The sequence below is a fragment of the Osmerus mordax genome, chromosome 7, assembly GCF_038355195.1.
Source record: "Osmerus mordax isolate fOsmMor3 chromosome 7, fOsmMor3.pri, whole genome shotgun sequence".
NCBI classification, from domain to species: Eukaryota; Metazoa; Chordata; class Actinopteri; order Osmeriformes; family Osmeridae; genus Osmerus; species Osmerus mordax.
Window position 1 is genome coordinate 15,560,154 of NC_090056.1, and position 19,444 is coordinate 15,579,597.

Genomic DNA, 19,444 nt, shown 5'->3' on the forward strand with positions numbered 1-19,444 from the left:
CATACGTGATCAGTTTGTCCGTGACATGCAGCCTTGGTTTTCCTTGCCTCCACATTGTTCGAGTACAACTTTGTTTCTGCTCGCTTCCCAGCACTACAGCAGACGTAAGGCGTCTTACTCCACCTTCCTTCCCTCCTTGGGGGGGGAATGAACAGCGTATGCCCAGGGGCACGGGCACTACACCCTCCAGTCCACCACCAATGGGACTGTATGCTAATTCACTTCATCTAATAAACAGCATTGTAGTGTGTGTGAGAACGTGTGTGTGTGTGTGTGTGTAACAGCTACATGATTGAGCCCAGGCACATGCATATAGAAGTTCCCCAGAGGAATTCTAAGAGGAAATTAGCATGCAGCGATACATGTCTGAGAACCCTCCCACCCTCTAAGCAACCTCGATCCTTGTTGCAACCCCACCACACATGAAGATTGACTGGCTGTCTGGCAGTTGTATGTGTCTATCTGTCTGACTGATTTCCTGCCAATGTTCCAGACTGATTATGTAAAACAATGTGTACTTTGTGTGTGTGTGTTTGCTTGTGGGCGTTCTGTAGAAACGCTGAGTGCACGTCCTGTCGCTCGGCAAACAACCTAAGGATGAGACTGTCACTTACAGACAGGTGGGGGGGGGGGGGGGGGCAGAGCTGGGGAAGGACATGACGCTAGGAAAGAAGAGAGGGGCAGAGAGACTGCACAGGGCTGTCACTTACAGAAAGAGGGAGATGATGTACGAGGAGCAGATGGAGAGAGAGAAGAACATAAGAGAAGGGAGGGAAGGGAAGTGGGAGAGGGAGAAGATCTGTGTGGGCCGTCGGGTAACGAGATGACGAGAGGAAAGGATGGAGACTGAAAAGGAGAGATGGGGAATAGCAGCAGACAGAGGCAGTGGTGGACATTCTGGAAGGAGGGCCAGATGGATGGGTGGTGGTGGGCGTGTAGGGAGGGGAGAAGAGGAGGAGAGAAACAGGGGATTGATCAAACCAAGAGAAGAGGAGAAAGCTAAGATCACCATAGCAACAAGTATGTGTGTGTGTGCATGCATAGGCGTGTGTGTGCAGCAGTTAACTCTAATGGCAGTTCAACAGGTTTGATGGAAATGGAAGGTGGATAGTGTGGGGTGAGGGTGGCTGGAGAGAGGGAGGACACAGGGAGCGGGAAGATAGCACCACTGATGGTATAGACTCCCTTAATGACCTACCAGAGGTCAAGCAGTATGACCCCGTCACTGAGGAACTGCATAATCTGCATATCGGCTGACAGCCCAGGGAAGGTCACCAAAAAACCTGTGATTTAAACCAACACGTCCTGTCCATTTACATCTGAGTAGAGGAACAGTCATGGCAGACATGACCTGGGTGTAATTCTGTTTCACAATATTATAATAGGTACTTTGGGGTGGTATATTTGATTCAGTGTGGTTTAGTTAAGGGAAAAGGCTCAAAAGCAAACTTAAGTGTTTGTGTGTGTACGTTTTCTTGATGAATGAACTGCTGGCAAGCAAGCATGCATGACTAACAGCATGACAATATCAAATTGATACTTTATTTTCAGTATCGATCGGATAATTTTGTTATTTGAATGTATTAACACATGTAAATGAATACATTTACTGATAATCGATGTGGATGTGCAGTGATATCTCTAATCAAACTGGGGTCAGGTGGCTGAACTGTTAGGGAATCGGGCTATTAATCAGAAGTTGCCGGTTGTGTCCTTGGGCAAGGCACTTCACCCTACTTGCCTCGGGGGGGAATGTCCCTGTACTTACTGTAAGTTGCTCTGTTTAAGAGTGTCTGCTAAATGACTAAATGTAAACTGAAAAAAGGTTTCACCCGTTCACATAAACTCCAATTAAGCTAACACCAAATCAACTAACCCACAGGAAATATTCAATACGTACATCAAACGATAATTTTCCCTTGTAGTTTAATCAACGAAACCTTCAAGACGCAACCATGGGTTGTTAACTCTGCCCCCCGCCAAACCCGACTCCCCCCCCCCCCCCCCCCACATCAATTACCCACCCACCTTATCGCCTCGTCTATGCTCTTAGCACATCAAGCTGTACCCCTTTAGAAAACCCAGTTCCAGCCTGTTAGATTTCGCTGAATGCTTCCATGAGTAGTTAACTGCCCCCCTTCTCTCCGCAGCAAGAGGGCTGTTGGCTATGTAATTACTGATTATTTGAGCCTTTTTATGCCAGCAGTTAGCCTCCTCAGAGCCTGGTGCCTGCCGAACATGTCATTTTGAGTCAAACAGGTCCTCACAAGCCATTTGAACTGTGAACAGAGTGATGCTAATTTAGGAATTTAAATACTCTCTCCAACTTTTTCTGTTTCTCTCTCCATTTCTGCTTTTCTCTTTTATTCAACAGTTGTCACTACTTGTTATGAACAGAATTAGTGGAAAAACCCTTTTAGGGTCCAGGGTGTTCCTAGGGTGGAGCAAAGTTCAGAGATATTCAAGATTTTGGCTATATAGGACAGACATGTATTCGTTAAGCTGAGTAGAGGTGAGAGCCAGACATACACACAGATAAGCACACACACACACACACACACACAATCCTCATCTTCAAATCTCTTTTAGACTGCATATGGCTGTTGTACTAACATGTTAGTGTTGCTAGCAGGCTGCCTTTGTCAGCCTCATTGTTTCTTCAGGGAGGGAAAAGTACGCCAGCAAACATACACACATACACACTCACACACAGTCATGCAAATACAGAAACCCATATAGGGTAACACACAAAAACGCAAATACACGAGTACATTATTTTACAAGTAGATTAGATTATATAAATGTGTGTAGTCAGTTAAGCCCTCATCCCCCCTCTCTTTCTTTCCCTCTCTCTCTTTCTCTCTCTCTCTATCTGTATTTCTCTCTCTTCTCTGTGTGTGGTCAGTTCTGGCCCTAACTAGCTTCCTGCTGCCCTCAGGGCAGTGTGATTGGTTGGGAGGCTGGCATGAGGGGGTGGGGGCGACAGTGGGGAGGGAAAAATCAAATAAGTGAGGAATTATCAAGGAAGCAGCAGGGTGGGACATGATTTCTATATGAGCCAGCAGTTGATGTCTGTGTGAGCTGTCTGACTTGAGGAGACTGGCAGATGACAGCAGTAGGGAGGCCAGAGGAGGGGAAGAGGAGGGGGAAATGAAGATGGGAGGAGGAGGGAAATTTGCGGAAATGAGGAAGACGGTGCATGCGTTTTGGTGACTGAGTTTTTTGCAAAATACTTGCCCTGTCTACCAACCAGGGCATCTAACAGAGCATGGCTGTGTGCCAGACAACAGATAAAAGCATTAATATTGAAAAGACAAGTATTGTCTTATCGTTAGTAATTATGTTCCATCATAAACCACCTGTGGAAATTCAATCTTGGACACAGTGAGCAGTCATATCAAGTCACATTAACACTGTCACATCTTACCCAGAAGAAACCTGGGTAAGATGTCAAGAAACCTTTTCCTAGGACGGAAACATATATTGTGAGAGAGAGAGGGACAGAGAGGGAGGAGGGAGAGAGAGAGAGAGAGAGAGAGAGAGGGAGGAGGGAGAGAGAGGGAGGAAGGAGAGATAGAGAAAGAGAGAGAGAGAGGGAGGAAGGAGAGAGAGAGAGAGAGAGAGAGAAAGAGAGAGAGAGAGAGAGAGAGAGAGAGGGAGGAGGGAGAGAGGGAGGGAGGGAGAGAGAGGGAGGAGGGAGAGAGAGAGGGAGAGAGAGAGAGAGGGAGAGAGAGTGAGGAGGGAGAGAGAGAGAGAGAGAGGGAGGAGGGAGAGAGAGAGGGAGAGAGAGGAGGGAGAGAGAGGGAGACGGAGAGAGAGACGGGGGGGTGGAAGGAAGAAACTATTGAAGGAAATGCATCAGGCTGATTTCTCCAGTAGACACATATCCTCGACATCTCACCGTGCAAGCCTGCAAACACACTCTGTAAGCCTACAAACACACTCTGTAAGCCTGCAAACACACTCTGTAAGCCTACAAACACTCTGTAAGCCTACAAACACACTCTGTAAGCCTACAAACACACTATGTAAGCCTACAAACACTCTGTAAGCCTACAAACACACTCTGTAAGCCTACAAACACACTCTGTAAGCCTGCAAACACACTCTGTAAGCCTACAAACACACTCTGTAAGCCTGCAAACACACTCTGGGAACACACTCCAACCGTCAACATCCATTCAATATCCAATGACAAACACACTTTCAGTTTGTGTTTGTATCTACCAACTTTATTACATTTGAGAACTCATATCCCACGTAATGCCTGGGCTAATGACAAAAAGGTGGAACAATTTCGATAGAGAGTCTAACACAATATTACACAAAAACATTTGAGTTTTTTTAATATATGAATGAAACGAAAAGATATCATGTAGCTCCAGAGCCATGAAGTTATTGTATCATAAATACTAGCATTATCATCTGAGTCACTGTTCATTATGTCTGTCCAACAAAAGAGGTGTCTGTGTAATAAAATGAAGCCAGCCCCTGCCAGCCAGCGTGAGCTGGAGAGATAGGGACAGAACAGTAGTCCCCCATCACTGATAATGCCACACGATACGATAAGTATGGTACATAATTAGCAACACCAGGTAAAACACAGTCAACTGTCTCAGTCCAGTACGGCCATGTCATCTATTTTGAGAGACAAACAGGCGGGCAAGTGTACATCCATCCCCCCCCCCCACCGCCAACACTCGCACATTAACTCACTCTGAATACATCTCTTCAGGTCCTTAAGAAAAACACTCGGCCATCTGTGTGATGACATGCAGATACTGAGCTGTGAAATGAGGTCGTAGGCCAATAGCTTCTGGTAAATCCTTTATCATTGTGATGCAGAAGACGAGGACAACTTAAATTAATGTTTAGTGACCTATTGCTGTAAAAATCAATCAAGCATGGTGTGTATGTGAAAGAGACAGAGAGACTAATTGCCTGTGTGATGAGTCCCAGGGGGTAAACGGTCGATAAGGGGGAATGATTCAGAGAGCCTTGTTTGGATGAGGCCCAGATCAATCTGGATGGCAAATGAATTATTTGCCACCACTGATCAATGCATTTTAGGGTAGAACATGTTTTGGTTCTGCTCGGTGGTCATGAGGCACCAGTGATGGGGTGCCGTCGGTTTTATGTTCACCACTAATGTTGACCTCAAAACAGCTACATAGCCTTGGATTACCTCTAACCTAGCCATGACTCTGAGGGCCTCATTTACTAACATTGCGACCGCATCTTAATCTGCGCCTTTTCCCAACTGCAAATAGCGCACGGTGTATTTCCGCATTTTGCGTGGTATTTATCAAACCAGATCCTCGTCGGGCAATCAGCGCCTTACTCCACCCTGTGCTTTCAACAGGAGATAGAAATATTGGTTCACGAAGTTACAGCTAACATAAACATGTTACAAGGAAGAAATACACCTCTCCTTCCATCTCTTTGCGGCACACGCCCACTTTCCCTTATACCCTCCCAGCAGCGCTAATCTGCGTTTTTACTCAAGTGCGCTGCCTTTGTAAATACGGTTTTATGTCTTTACCCGCAATTGTACGCCTGAAATGGGCGCAATCCTGTTAGTAAATGATGCCCTGAGTGTCCAGCTCCCTGTCCACAGCCACTGGTCCAATATCCAGTCTATCCTGCTTGAGTTTCAACTTCAACCCTCAGCAGAAACATGCCACTCTGACCCCAGGTCAGAGTTAAGAGACAGCAAGCTCCCTGGATCCTGCCACAGATTGGTACATGAGCGGATACAGCTGGGATTATAATCCTTTTTTGACATCTTGCCTGCCAGTCCAGAAATACTTCATACACAAGTTCTATCAGAACCCCTTTGGGGAGTGGAGGGATTACTGTTAGAGTTTATAGAAGACAGATTGGAATCAGAGAATCTGAAACATTTCAATCTGACCTCTCTGGGGTCACTGCTACTGTACCCAACCTGGAAGTATCAAAGTGTGCTTGATGTCCGCCATGTTTGATCTCATCAAACATGGTTGGTTTCCATGCTAGAGGTGAACGTGATTAAGCTCACCTCTTTGCTTGATAATGTTTTGATGTCTGTTTGATGGATGTTTTGATGTCAGCATGTCATCCTTATAAAAGGGTCAAAAGAACAAAGAGAATGTGGCCCGTCTTCTGTTTGTCTGTAAAACCCCCCCCCCCCCGGTCCCACATGGTGTGACCCGTGAAACCGTTGGCAACTCAGCAACCGTGAGCGGATGTTGTCTCTGCGCCCGGATCAAACAGTCATCCACCAGGAAGCGATCTGCTGGCGTCACATTTTGTTACATAAAATGAGATGTTTGTGAACTGCTTGTGTTAAATCTATTCAAGTCTACGTTAAGCCTCGCTCTTGTGACTACTACGACAATTGTGTGCTTGATTTGGTTTGCATGCGTGACTGACTAGCTGTGACAGCATTGGACAGCCCCCCTCCCCCCCCCCCTCCCCATGAAAAGAGAGAGGAAAGGAAGCAGGGCCCATCACATGTCTGCGCATGCGAGAGGGGCTTGTGGTTTAGGCTGCGTCAGCTTTGGGTGTGTGTCCAGCATCACCCCCACAGGTGACTGGGATCGAGCTGTCTGTTGCTCTCATTTTAACCATCTGCCTTTCCCTCAGTTCCCAGTTGAATGTATTGAGAGAATTTCATGGACAGCTTTCAATGGAGAGTGTTAAATAAAACGATTAGGTTGAAATGAAAAGTGTGTGTGCGTGGGGTGAAGAAAGAGGGAGACGAGTGGGACGTAAGTCCCTGCTCTGTCACGGGGAGCTCTGTGCGGCGGGGAGGAGCAGCAGAGGTGTGGACAGCAGGGAGAGAAGGGAAAGGGGACCTGGGGGAAAGGAAGCAGGGGAGCTGAGAGGAAAGAGAAGGACTTGGTAAAGATCTGAGAATGAAACAAACAGGTGTTGCTTTGTGGGAGCATCACATAGCTAAAAAGAGAACATGAAAGAAAGAGGCATTGTACAGTAGAGGGTCCGTAGACACAGATAACTATCAAGAAGAACAAAGCCTTTCAACTGGCTATTCCGGGATCAGAAGACCTCCCGAGCTCATCCAGGGCATCTTCTCTGCTTCTGTTTTTCTGCTGGTTGTTGATGTTGGTAGAGGTTTAGAGAAGCTGCTAGAGGCTGAGAGAGGCTAGGAGAGGCTTGTAGAGGCTGGGAGTGGCTTGTAGAGGCTGGGAGAGGCTTGTAGAGGCTGTGAGAGGCCGTTAGACTCCAGGAGAAGACAACATTCATATAGTCAAACAGCTCTCCAGAAGGATCAAAACACTGTACATCTGGTGAAGGGTGTTGTGGATTACAGAAAGCACCAATCACATATCAGTGCTTCCATCGTCACACTCTCTAGACTAGACTCGCGGAGGACACAATGACCCAAGAGGACGCTTCTTACCAAGACGCATGCTTGTATGCGTGTGAGTGTGTTTGTGTGTGTGTGTGTGTGTGTGTGTATGCATGCATGCATGTGGGATGGAGTGTGTGTGTCTGTGCGTGCTGGCTGTTTATTCGTATAAATCCTTTTTTAAATCCGTTACCTCTTCAGGAGTTTCATGTGGCACCTCTTTGTTCTGGAGGGGTTTCCAGGCACTTGCCATTGTCAGCCACTCTCTTTCCTGAAGTGCTCTGAAAACAATAGTACAGAGAAACCTATTTCATGTCTAAAAGGTTTGAAGAGACATGAGAGGGATGAGGGTGTTTCAAAAAAGAATGAGTGGGGAGAGAGTTTTGTAGAAAAGCCTCAAGCTGTGTGTCTGTTTGGACTCATTTGTGGGATACGTTACAGTCATCTGAAGCTGTGCAGCTTAATGAACTTCTGCCCCGACGGCCATCCCTTGGTGAGAACACCATCAGCCTTTCCCTTCCATAATTCACAAGGTGCTGTTCTAACTGACCCAGCTCCAGCCTCTGCAAACATCTATAATGGGATCTCTGGGTTGGAGACGAGCCAACGCATCTCAGCTCAGAAAACATACAAGAGACACTGTCATTCGCATTAGAAGTCTGCATTCATCTAGAATGAGTTAGCACTACAGTTAGCACCTGCTGATGAACTACAGTGCAGTAGCAGGATAAGTAACCCAGATTCTGTGCTCAGCCAGGTGTTTTCTTATCGCGCAAAAGCTTTAGCTGAATGCTAACTCATGCATACAGGCATGAGTTTGGAAGCCGACGTTTTAGAGATTATGGAGAAGGATTGATTTTCAAAAGGCTTTATTTTGGTCATAAACAATAAAACTGAACATGGATTGAGTAGGAGCGGGAGGGGGGCGGGAGGGAGCGGGAGGGAGCGGGAGGGGGCGGGAGGGGGCGGAGGAACAAGTGTCTCCCTCCGAGTGTTAAACCCCTGACTTTGCTCCCATTCTTAATGAAGCTTCCATTATCTGTCCACCCTTCACAAAAAGAGATCAACTGAATAAAGGTCAGTCTAATTAGAACTGATGCGAGCAAAACCCAACATACAATACCTCGATTCCCTCTTCCCCCTACCCTCTCCCTTCTCCTCTCCCCTCTTCCCCGTCCCCTCTCCCTTCTCCCTTCTCCTCTCCACTCTCCCTTTTCTCCTCTCTTCCCCCTCCTCTCTCCCTTCTCCTCTTCCCCCTCCTCTCTCCCTTCTCCTCTCCCTCTCCTCTCTCCCTTCTCCTCTTCCCCCTCCTCTCTCCCTTCTCCTCTCCCTCTCCCTCTCCCCTCTTCCCCCTCCCCTCTTCCCCCTCCCCTCTCCCCTCTTCCCCCTCCCCTCCCCTCTCCCCTCTCCCTTCTCCCTTCTCCTCTCCACTCTCCCTTTTCTCCTCTCTTCCCCCTCCTCTCTCCCTTCTCCTCTTCCCCCTCCTCTCTCCCTTCTCCTCTCCCTCTCCCCTCTTACCCCTCCTCTCCCTCTCCCCTCTTCCCCCTCCCCTCTCCCTTCTCCTCTCCTCCCCCTCTCCTGTTCCCCCTCTCCCTTCGTCCCATCAACCTCCGTCGTGTTTCCCCCTCTTCTCTTCGCTTCAACCTCCTCTCACCATATGTGTGCACAAGTGTGTGTGTATTACCAGTTCATGTGTTCTTGCATGCTTGCTCACATACATGAGTGGAAGTGTGCTTAGTCCCCCAAGTACACTTATGGGTGTATACTCAAGCATGTGCCGGGTTTCAGTAGGGTCTTAGAAACATCTCAGTGCTTCCATATATAGAAGTTTAATATGGCTCAGATGTTCTATCTTCCATCCTCCATCTTCCTGCTTCCTCCCTCCTTCTGTCTTTTTGGTGTCAGGTTCTTGTAGGTTCTGTGGACACGTGTTACTGGAGTGTAATGAGTGTAGACAGTGGAATCACTTTTAGCTTTTAAAGAGGTGTGGTAAACATCTGTATTGATCTATTCTCAATTTATGAGCTGTTTTCACAGGTAGATAGCTTTGTGTATGTGTGCGTGTTTGTGTGTGTGTGTGTGCATGCGTGCGTGCTTGTAGCTAGCCCGCGTCACAGCTAGCAGTGTTAGTTGGGTGAGCAAATGACTCTGGCCCCTGTGGGCCTGCTAAGACGTTTGTATTTGTTATTAAATGAAGCGAGTTTATTTCTGCTCTCAGGCAAGGCAGTAATTTACATTATTCACTATGATGTTTCAACAAATACTCTTTTTTTTGTTTTCTTCTTCTGCTTTTGTCTGTTTGTTTTCCACTATGACTGTGTTTGTGTCTGATCTATTAAACAGCGTGTCACTTAGGATTTAACTCTGTATTCATTTGGCTCTCCTAGCTGGTTACAGCGGAGAGAACAAATATTTCAATTCTTCTTCTTTGCCAAAATGTAGTGTCTGTCTTGAACTTTCACACACACGCACACACACATACTATGTGGAACACACAGCCAACACAAACAGACACACACAGTCTACCAGTTCCCCAAAGTTATTAGGGATTATAAGTCAGTCTGAATCATAATGTAAACTATGAAACAGAGTACGCGGATGAACAGTTACATGAAGGGATTAAATACGAGCCTTTTTTCCGGTTGTTATGCCCTAAAGCTTGCACTTAGCGTCAATGATTCTGTGAACATCTAAATTCATACACAGATAAGATGCTAAATTGAAACTCAAGCAGGATGTAAGCCCTTAGGGGAAACCATTGGACGATCACAGGCTAGATCACTTGACACGTTAAAATGCTCAGAACCCTCCCCTCCCTCTTTTCCTCTGTCCTCTCCTCATTCCCCCTCTCCTCCTGTTCTCCTGTTCTCCACATCTTGATCTCTCCTCTCATCTCTCCTCTGTTTCTCATCGCCTCAACCTCCACCTGACTTTCTTTGTTTTATATATTTGGGGGAGGATTAAAGGACAGGAGGATGACAGGAGTTTGACAGACAGAGACAGACAGACAGAGAGAACAAACGAGCAGAGGAAAGTGGAGTCGTTGTTCCTCTTGGACTTCCTGTTTCATCATCCTGCTGTGGTGTGCGATGGAGCCCCTGCAGAGCTGCTCAACCCGCAGCGCTGCTGTTGGGAACCCTGCCATCATGTCTGACGCATTTATGAGCCCCTGCCTACATGTCTGACACATTTATGCACATCTGTCTGGTTTGACTGGCTGCTATGTAAAATATTCATAGCTCGTCCATCCATCCTGTTGTCTGTCTGAGAAAAAACTGGAACTCAATGAACAAATGAATATGTAAGATGGCACGGACCCCTTGGACCCTGAATGTGACGGTGTCGCTGGGTTCAAGTCCCAGATCAGCAACAAAAAAAAGCTGTGTCCGCCTACTCCTGTTCAGGTTCTGTCTCTTATCAACAGTGCATGTGAGATCCAAATTCATGATTACTTCCCACGAGGCGCATGGTGGCTCTTATTTCACTCTCTCTGAACTGGGAAGTTTGTTGGCCATGATGAAGCAGGACGTAGGACAGGACAGGATGGTGGGATGTTGTCCCAGTGAAACATGTTGAAGTGAACTTTCTTGGCCCGGCACAGCAAAAAGCAACATGGGTAGAGATATTGACTGCAATGATTCTGCTTAGCTTACCTTGACACATGCACTGACACATAGACAGTTGGATCTTATGTTGCTTTATGGTTGTGGGTATTGATGTCAACTCACGTGACTAACTTATCTTATGTTAACCCCTGCCGCAAAAGTTTGTTGTAAAATGTTATGTATGAGTCAACATGAGTCAATAATTAAATATGTTTTTTCACTAAGAGTTTGTTGTTTATCTCATGCTGTAGGTGGGGTGGAGAGATGAGGAGAGGAGTGCATGGGGAGCTTGTTGGGTGGTGGCTGGACCAGATCCTATGTCTACACCACACCTGCTTGCCCTTTACAGCATGTCATGGATGCTTAGTCCAGCTCATTTGACAACTGTGCTTCTCCACTTTCATATTTATCATGTGCATGTGTGTGCATGTCCACTTGCTAAGCGTAAATCTGCAAGGATGATCTTGGTTATTTGATAGAACGTGTCATAATCAGTAATAATGAGAAGCAAACAAATGAATCTATGCTGTGATGTTGACAGTTTTAAATGTCAGTGTTTAGTGTAAAAATCCTGGACTTTAGAGCATAAACACTTTCATGTCTGATATTCTATGCATATTCAACAGCCTTGTATTCTCGGTATTGTGAGGGTCCTCTGCCTCATCTCTCCACCCCCCCCCCCATCTCTCCACACCCCCATCTCTCCACCCCCCCCATATCTCCACCCCCTCCTCTGGCCTCTTTCCCCTTGCTCCCATCTCACCCTTCTCCTCTCTCAGTCGGTTGGGTGTTTTGTTTGCTTGTTGTCACATCTCTGATTCTTGAAGAAGATAAGCCGTGACAGCTTGCCACCATTTTTATATAATTGTCTCATTTCACATCATTACTGTGATTGACGAGATAAGCCTCCAATAGAGAAGCTCCCATGGTTACCCACGGTTACCAAGCTCTATATCTCTGTGGTCTCTCGCTCCCCTCAGTTATCTGATGATGTCAACATATTAGTCACCTCATTCCCATTCTCTTGATAAAATGATTGTCATGAACTGCTTCTCTTCGCAATCCCCATTTGAGGTCAGCATATGTCTGAGACCATCACGCCTGTGCTAGCCTCTCCTTTCATTCATTTGCACATTGGAAATAAATCTGTCATTCTTCCATGTCACAATGTTTTGTGAAATGTGTTTCTACATCTCCAGAGTTATGCTGAGACTCATCTAGTCCATCTGTGTCAGTGTGACAGCCACAGAAAAACACCCACTTGCCTATCTGTGCATCTGGGTAACAAATACAAACTGCCTTTATTTAGGATGTGTTTTGGCTCCTCTGCACTCCGTCCCCGAAAATAATCGGGAGCGCCGAGCCAGCACCCATCAGTAGGCCGGAGATAAGCAGATGATTAAATTGATTAGGTTGACATGTGTGATTATATGACTGTCGTGGACACTTCTGCAGCCTCTCCTCCACTCCACCGGAGCTATTTATATACTCCAGAGGGGACAGGCAGCAAAAAGAATAGTCCTGTATGTTCCTGTGTGTGTGTGTTTGTGTGTATGAGGGTGTGGGCATGAATTACTCATGTGTACACATGTAATTGAGCAGTTCTCAAATAGGTATTTTCCAAGATCAGAAAATGATTTCTAAAGGATGTATATTCCATATGGATCCACCGTATATATGTGTGTGTGGATCAGTGCCTGGTGAATAGATATTCTCAGAATAATGGGGGCTTTCAGACAACACAAAAGGGGTTACAGAGATGAGTCTCCTGGCTTCCTTTTCTCTCTCTGTTCCAGGAGCAGAAACAAACCCCCCTGCTTGCTGTGCTCAGTGTGGTGGACGGTGCATTTTGGAAGAAATTGGGACGCTTCCTTACAATTCTTGTAGAATGTAAATGGATCTTCCTTTGTTGATGATGTGATCAGACCAGATTATTTTGCACTTTGAGTGTGTGTGTGTGTGTGTGTGTGTGTGTGTGTGTGTGTGTGTGTGTGTGTGTGTGTGTGTGTGTGTGTGTGTGTGTGTGTGTGTGTGTGTGTGTGTGTGTGTGTGTGTGTGTGAGTCAGGTGGTTGAGCGGTTAGGGAAGCGGGTTAGTAATCAGAATGTCGCCAGTTCGATTCCCGGCCGTGCCAAATGACGTTGTGTCCTTGGGCAAGGCACTTCACCCTACTTGCCTCGGGGGAATGTCCCTGTACTGTGTCGCTGTAATGTAAGTCGCTCTGGATAAGAGCGTCTGCTAAATGACTAAATGTAAATGTAAATGTAAAGTCTAGGTGTGATTCATGACGTGTTCCTAAACAGCAGAGTTGTTAGCAGGTGTGGTCTTAGAATAATGAATCCCAATATGTCGTAAATTGAAAGCTCGTGCCCCGTTGCTACTATTTAGCATAGGTAAACTGTTCTTCTTGCTGTTTAATTGTAACTTGTCTAACTACATGTTCTTATTGTTCTTCCCTTTGGGACTTATTTGGTTTTCACAATGTATGCATCATGTTTGGCTACCCGCAATGTTTGGGGCTATCTCGTTGTTACGATCAGTGACCTATGCACCTTTGTAAAACTCTCTCTTGGAAGTCGCTTTGGATAAAAGCGTCTGCTAAATGCATAATGTAAATGTGGGTAAACGCCCCGTTAATTCCCATAAAGGGGCATGAGATGGCAGGGCCGTGTACACACAGAGAAATGTCGAAAAGACGTGGTAAAGACGAATCCAAAAATTAAGTAATTCTGAAGTGGAGGTACAGCTGCAAGAAGTTAGCGACAAACGACACATCATACTTAGTAGCGTCAGCGGTGGATACAAAGCAGTAAATAAAACCGATGCATAGAATGCAATTACTCATGCAGTGAACGCTGTATCTGGAAAAAGTTGCAGAACTGATGAAGTGAAAAAGAAATGGTTTGATCTGAAATCTGAGGGGGAAAAAAACATTTCAAAAGATAGAAGACAGATGTACAAATATCCATGAGGACTGCTCTTGGTAGCCTAAAGCGTCCCAACAGGTATCGGCATTCTCTACAAATAAATCGGTATGGTCACGGAAGATGCGTTCCCTCCTCAGGGCACGATCTGTAAACTTTTGCAGCAGCAATAAATACGCCATTGTGTGGTGTAGTCCTAGTGTGCGGAATAGGCCTACTTTGGGCCAATAAATATGGTGATAAGTCACTTATTATTGGATGGCAAGGTTCCCCGTTAACATAATTGATGTGAATTGAAGGCAAAACAAGTGTAGTTTATTTATATAGGCCTAGCACATACACAATGGCAATTCAAAGTGCTTTACAAATGAGCAGAAGTGTAAGTGTAGTGTGTATTTATTAAAACAAACAAACATATAATTATGGGTAAAATGATGAAAATCATTGGTTGAAAAATCATAAAGGAGAGAAATATTAAATTTTAAATTAGTCAGCTCTTAATTGTGTGTAAGAGAGTTCTTGGGTGTGCGTAAATTCTGTTCTTACTTAAGAACAAATCCCAAATAAGAAAACATTGGTGAATGCCAGAATCTTTGTGAAAACTGCATAAGTGGGGTTTAGGAACAGATTTGTTCTCAAGAACATTTGGTGAATGAGGCCCAATGTTGTTGAAAAGGGCATGTTTTAAAGGCCAGGGGTTCAGTGTGAGTGTTCAGGATCCCTCAGTGTTCATTTGGAGGTTCAGGAAAGAACTACAGACAATGGCCAAGAAAAATGAAAGTAGCGCAGGAGAGATCAGGGAGTGGAGAAGCATGGAGGTCAAATAAAAAAGCCTGAGAGGTGAAAAGATAAAAGGGCATTCATGAGGACATATGTTTGCCCAGAAAATTGTTTTGGTTTCAGGCACAGTCTTTGTACACCCTTACTGTTGTTTGAATAGATTACTGTGAGAGCTGTCTGGGGAAATTACAGACTGTGCCTTTAGTTGAGGACCAAGGACGTAAGGCAGACTCGAAGCAGCCATGTTTCTTCTCATCTTTTTTTCTGGCATGAGGCCAAAAGATCTGGCCAGCTTTGTCAACCCACACCACGTCTTCCTGTCCCTGCCCTGACAGGCAGGTTGCTGTCTCCTTAGCAGGGATCATTCTGCTGTGCGGTGCTCTTCTACCCAGGTCTGACTCAGTTCTCGCTAGCTGAGTCCTGCTTCCACTGGCAGATCATGAATATAGATGAAAAGAACCCAGACAGGTGAAAATGCAGACGGATAGACAAACAGACAGACAGACAGAATCAGATGCCAACACACACACTACCTCACACTTACCTTCTGATCCAACCCAACTTTTGGGGAAGTTTACGACCAACTTTATTTAACAACCTCTGACTAATTTCCCTTACCAGACCTGTGGTGACTAAAGGAACCTGACGATGTGCAAATATGCAGAAGTTGCTTGAGGTGTAGTTGCTGCAGGGATGAAATGAATCATAAAGTAGAGGTTAATTAAAACTAGCATGATTGCGCACCAAAAAAAACGGAATTTGAATAAAAAACTGTTACTTCACTGATTGAATGTTCAGTTGCAATAATAAAATGGGCAAGACTTTACATTAAGGTTACACTAACTACCATGTAACTACATTGCCACACATAACAACTGTGTAGTTAATTAAGAATACAGTGTGTATGTGCACATCATTGCAGTTACACTTGGACACTTGAGAAAAGGAAAATTAGATAAGTGTGAAATCATCACCCAGCAATTAGCAGCAGAAAGTGCAGAGAAAACAGAGAGCTACTGCAGTTATGGGAGGGCACAAAGGAAGGATGGATGGATGGAGGGAGGAAGGGAGGGAGGGAGATGGGTAGGGACACATGATGTAATCAGAGCTGTGAAGTGGAGCAGTAGAGGGAAATGAGGGATGGAGGAGGAGGGAGACAGGAAGCGAGGGAGGGAGAGATGGTCAAGGAACCATGTGATCCGTGTTTCAGGTGAACTGAAGCTGCAGTGGGAGGCGGAAGGAGGGAGGGAGAGAAGAAGGAAGGGAGGGAGCACAGGGAGAAGGTTAGGGCCTGTAAACACGTACAGCTCTGTAGAGTAGAGCCGTGGAGGGAGGAGCGGGGTGGTGGGAGGGGTGGAGGCAGGGAGGGGAGGAGAGAGGGTGGAGGTGAAGTGAAGCAGCAGAGTGTAAGGACAGAGAGATGGAGCGAGTGATGGGGAGTGTGAGATGAGACATCTGCTCAGGGCCCAGGCGGAGGAACAGGTTGAGAGGACAGAGTAAAGAGGCAGTTACAGGAGCCGTGGGGAAGAAGGTCAGGACAGCAAAGCCCATCGGTCTCAGTCTCTCCCCACTGGACTCGTGCCTGCTTCTGTGCCCCACATATGGGGGTTCAGGTGCAGACGGATCAGACAAAGAGGAACAACCAAACTTTGGGGGGGGGGGTTCAGATTTGATTGCGTTGAACTGGTTCCTCACTTCTCAGTATTCCTCCCATGCCATTGTAGTACCTCTAGATTTTTAGTGTTACCTGTGAAAGTTATGCCATGAAGACGCAGTTTGGCAGATCTAAACTAGACAGGGTCGCTGTGGTATGTAGCTAAGTGTAACCAAGTGACAGTAAACTGGCTAACTACCTCCAACTCGCCCTATTGAATTGTTAGCTTTTAAGTGGCTAAAATGTTTATGAAAGGTGATCAGTTGCATGTGTGAATCAGAGGACCTCTAGATAGAACCCCATAGAGGCCAAGTGAGAGAGGAAGTGATGCAGAAGCAATGAAACGTGTGACACAGAGGACAACGGTAAGGCCCACACATTCCCAAATGCGTCTTTTCATCTTTTCAAGTCGTGGCAATAGTTCAAGGCTGCGGGGATGTTTACACCAAATGATGCCAAGTTAGTTTCGTACAATATGACACAGCAAAACCAGCAGATTATCATGCTGAAGAGACTAACATATCGATGTTAGTCTCGACACAGCGATGATAACATCCTCCTTCTGTCTACACAAGAATGGAGCCAGAGACACTGGGGCACCCCCCCCCACACACACACACACACACCCACACACACACAGGAAACACACACACACACAGGAAACACACACACAGGAAACACACACACACACAGGAAACACACACACACACAGGAAACACACACACAGGAAACACACACACACACAGGAAACACACACACACAGTGCATCAGGCAGGAGACATGGATCACCCCCACTGGCAGGATGGGCAGATGGCCTTCAGACATTAAGACCCTCCTCCTCTCCTCTAGTTCTGCAGGGTTGACAGGCTGCTCCAAACAAAACATCATTACAGTAGATTGGAAAATGATTAAAGCATGGATGCAGATAATAAGATTAAGATGGTTGACTTTTTTCTTTTTTGGTTACAGTAAGGCAGAGTTTCTGGATACATGTACAGCTTGTGTCTCTGTAAGGTCAAGAGGTCATACAGCGAGGCCCCCTCTGAGCAGAATATAGCATGCAGTCCAGACAGGGGGGAGACAGTGAGGAAAATCATGTACAAATAGGGCTTATGTGATTAACGACCACTTCACCTGTTGAATGTTCTAGTGTATCAGTGTACTGACCACTGAAGACCCGTTAAGGAAGCGATTCTGTGCATTCTATGTTTGAACATGTCCAGATACTGTATTTAAGCACTCTTGTAAGAGAGAGTCTTCATTCATGCTAGCCATTCTGTTGTGGATTGGTGGCATGATCCGACGTTGAGCTAATAAAACCGAGTCAACCCTTTTCATAATTGTCGTGACTCCTTCCGGCCTGCCTTCTCCAGAATTTACATCTTATCAGTTACCTCAATATGAATGTTGTTTAACTCGATATATGACACAGCCAGTACCAGGGCTGTGCCTGGAACTGGAGGGTGTTTGAGGTTGGGGCTAGGCACTTAGCAATTTGAAGCAGTATTATCGAATGAACAAATCCAACAGACTGAGAAGGCTGACTGGGTTCATTCAAATGCAGTTTGATTAATAGCTTTTTGGCCATATCTTTTTTACCTTCTAATTACAGTGTGTGCGCAGGGGGAACAGGCTGTAAGGGTGTCTGGAAACAGCTGAAGCTCAACTTGGTCGTGACAGACATCAAATCAAGAGAGAGAAAGAACGAGGGAGAGATTGGAGGGAAGAGGGAAAACAGGTGGAGTTCAGGAAACAGACAGCTTTTGCAGATGATTGCACAATCGGATACCATCACTGTGGAAACCACCAGTTCTTGCTGTTTTCTGTATCCTTGGTTACCAGTCACATCAGGGGACGTCAAACCAGCTGTGTGTTGGCCTGAACTAGCTTTTTAAATGCAGATTCTTTCACTACACACACACACAATCACAAACACCTGGGCACACCAAACATCTACACAGTAGAATCCACTGGGGAGTACAGAGTGCCAAAAGATTGTCTGGGAGAAAAATTGGTGCGAGGTGGCATTTGAAAATCAATGCGGGTAGGAATGAACACGAAGACGAGGTATCCCCTTGTGTTCTAGAGCCTCTCTGCTCTCTGTTGCCTCTCCTCCCTGACCTTCCTCCCTGGCTCACTGATGAGGGCTCTGCTCCCTGTTCCTCATTCATCCACAGATTGAGGTCTGCCCCTGATGAGGTGCCCTGAGAGACCCCTGAGCCCCAGACAACTGGAAGTGGAGTTTGTCAGGAAAGGGAATGTGAGCCGCCTGTTTAAACAGAACAATACAATAATCCGCCTTTGTATTTCCTTGGAGAAATCACCAGTGAGACTGGATAAAGAACAGCTTTCTAAATGGGTACACACTGTCACTCATTTAATAATTTGGGATCTGTGAATGAAGAATGAAGAAGAAGAAGTGAATGAATGACATTATACCAGAGTGTTCCACTGGAGCTGGACTGGGGCTTCTAGAGACAGGGGGTTTAACCGGGGGGTTTGGAGTCAGAGGCAAAGCCAGGAAAGGCTGTCTCCTACTTTAATCATAACACGTCCATCATAGTTCTGATTAAATAGTGGAATGTAATATGAGTTCAATAAGAAGAGCAGGAGAAAGCAGATGTGAAAGATAACTTGTTTAATAACTAGAAAGCTTGTAAATCCCTCATTTTAATCCCTTATAAACAAGATGGGGATAAACATGCAAACAAGCAAGCAGAGATTGCGTCAGGGGTAGACAAACATGCCCTCTCAAGAATAGCTATCTGTGAGAGGTTCTCTGAGTAGAGCTATAAGCTCCAGCATTAAAGTGGAGATCGAATCCATTCCGCTAAGTGGAGATATAAGCCTTTGTATAGAGTAGAGGTGAAAAACATTCTTTAAAGTAGAGGTATAAGCCCTTGAATTGAGAAGAGGTACTGTACTGTATAAGCCTTTGCAACCAGAGATGAGTCTGAAATACGTGATCTGGTTTGAGGACAGTGTGTCCACACAGGAAATATGAGGAGGCTGAGACTCACAGACAGGCTGGAAGACACGTTGCCTAGTCAGACAGACCAACAGACAGACGAACAGACAGACAGACAGACAGACAGACGAACAGACCGGCAGACCGGCAGAGTCAGACAGAC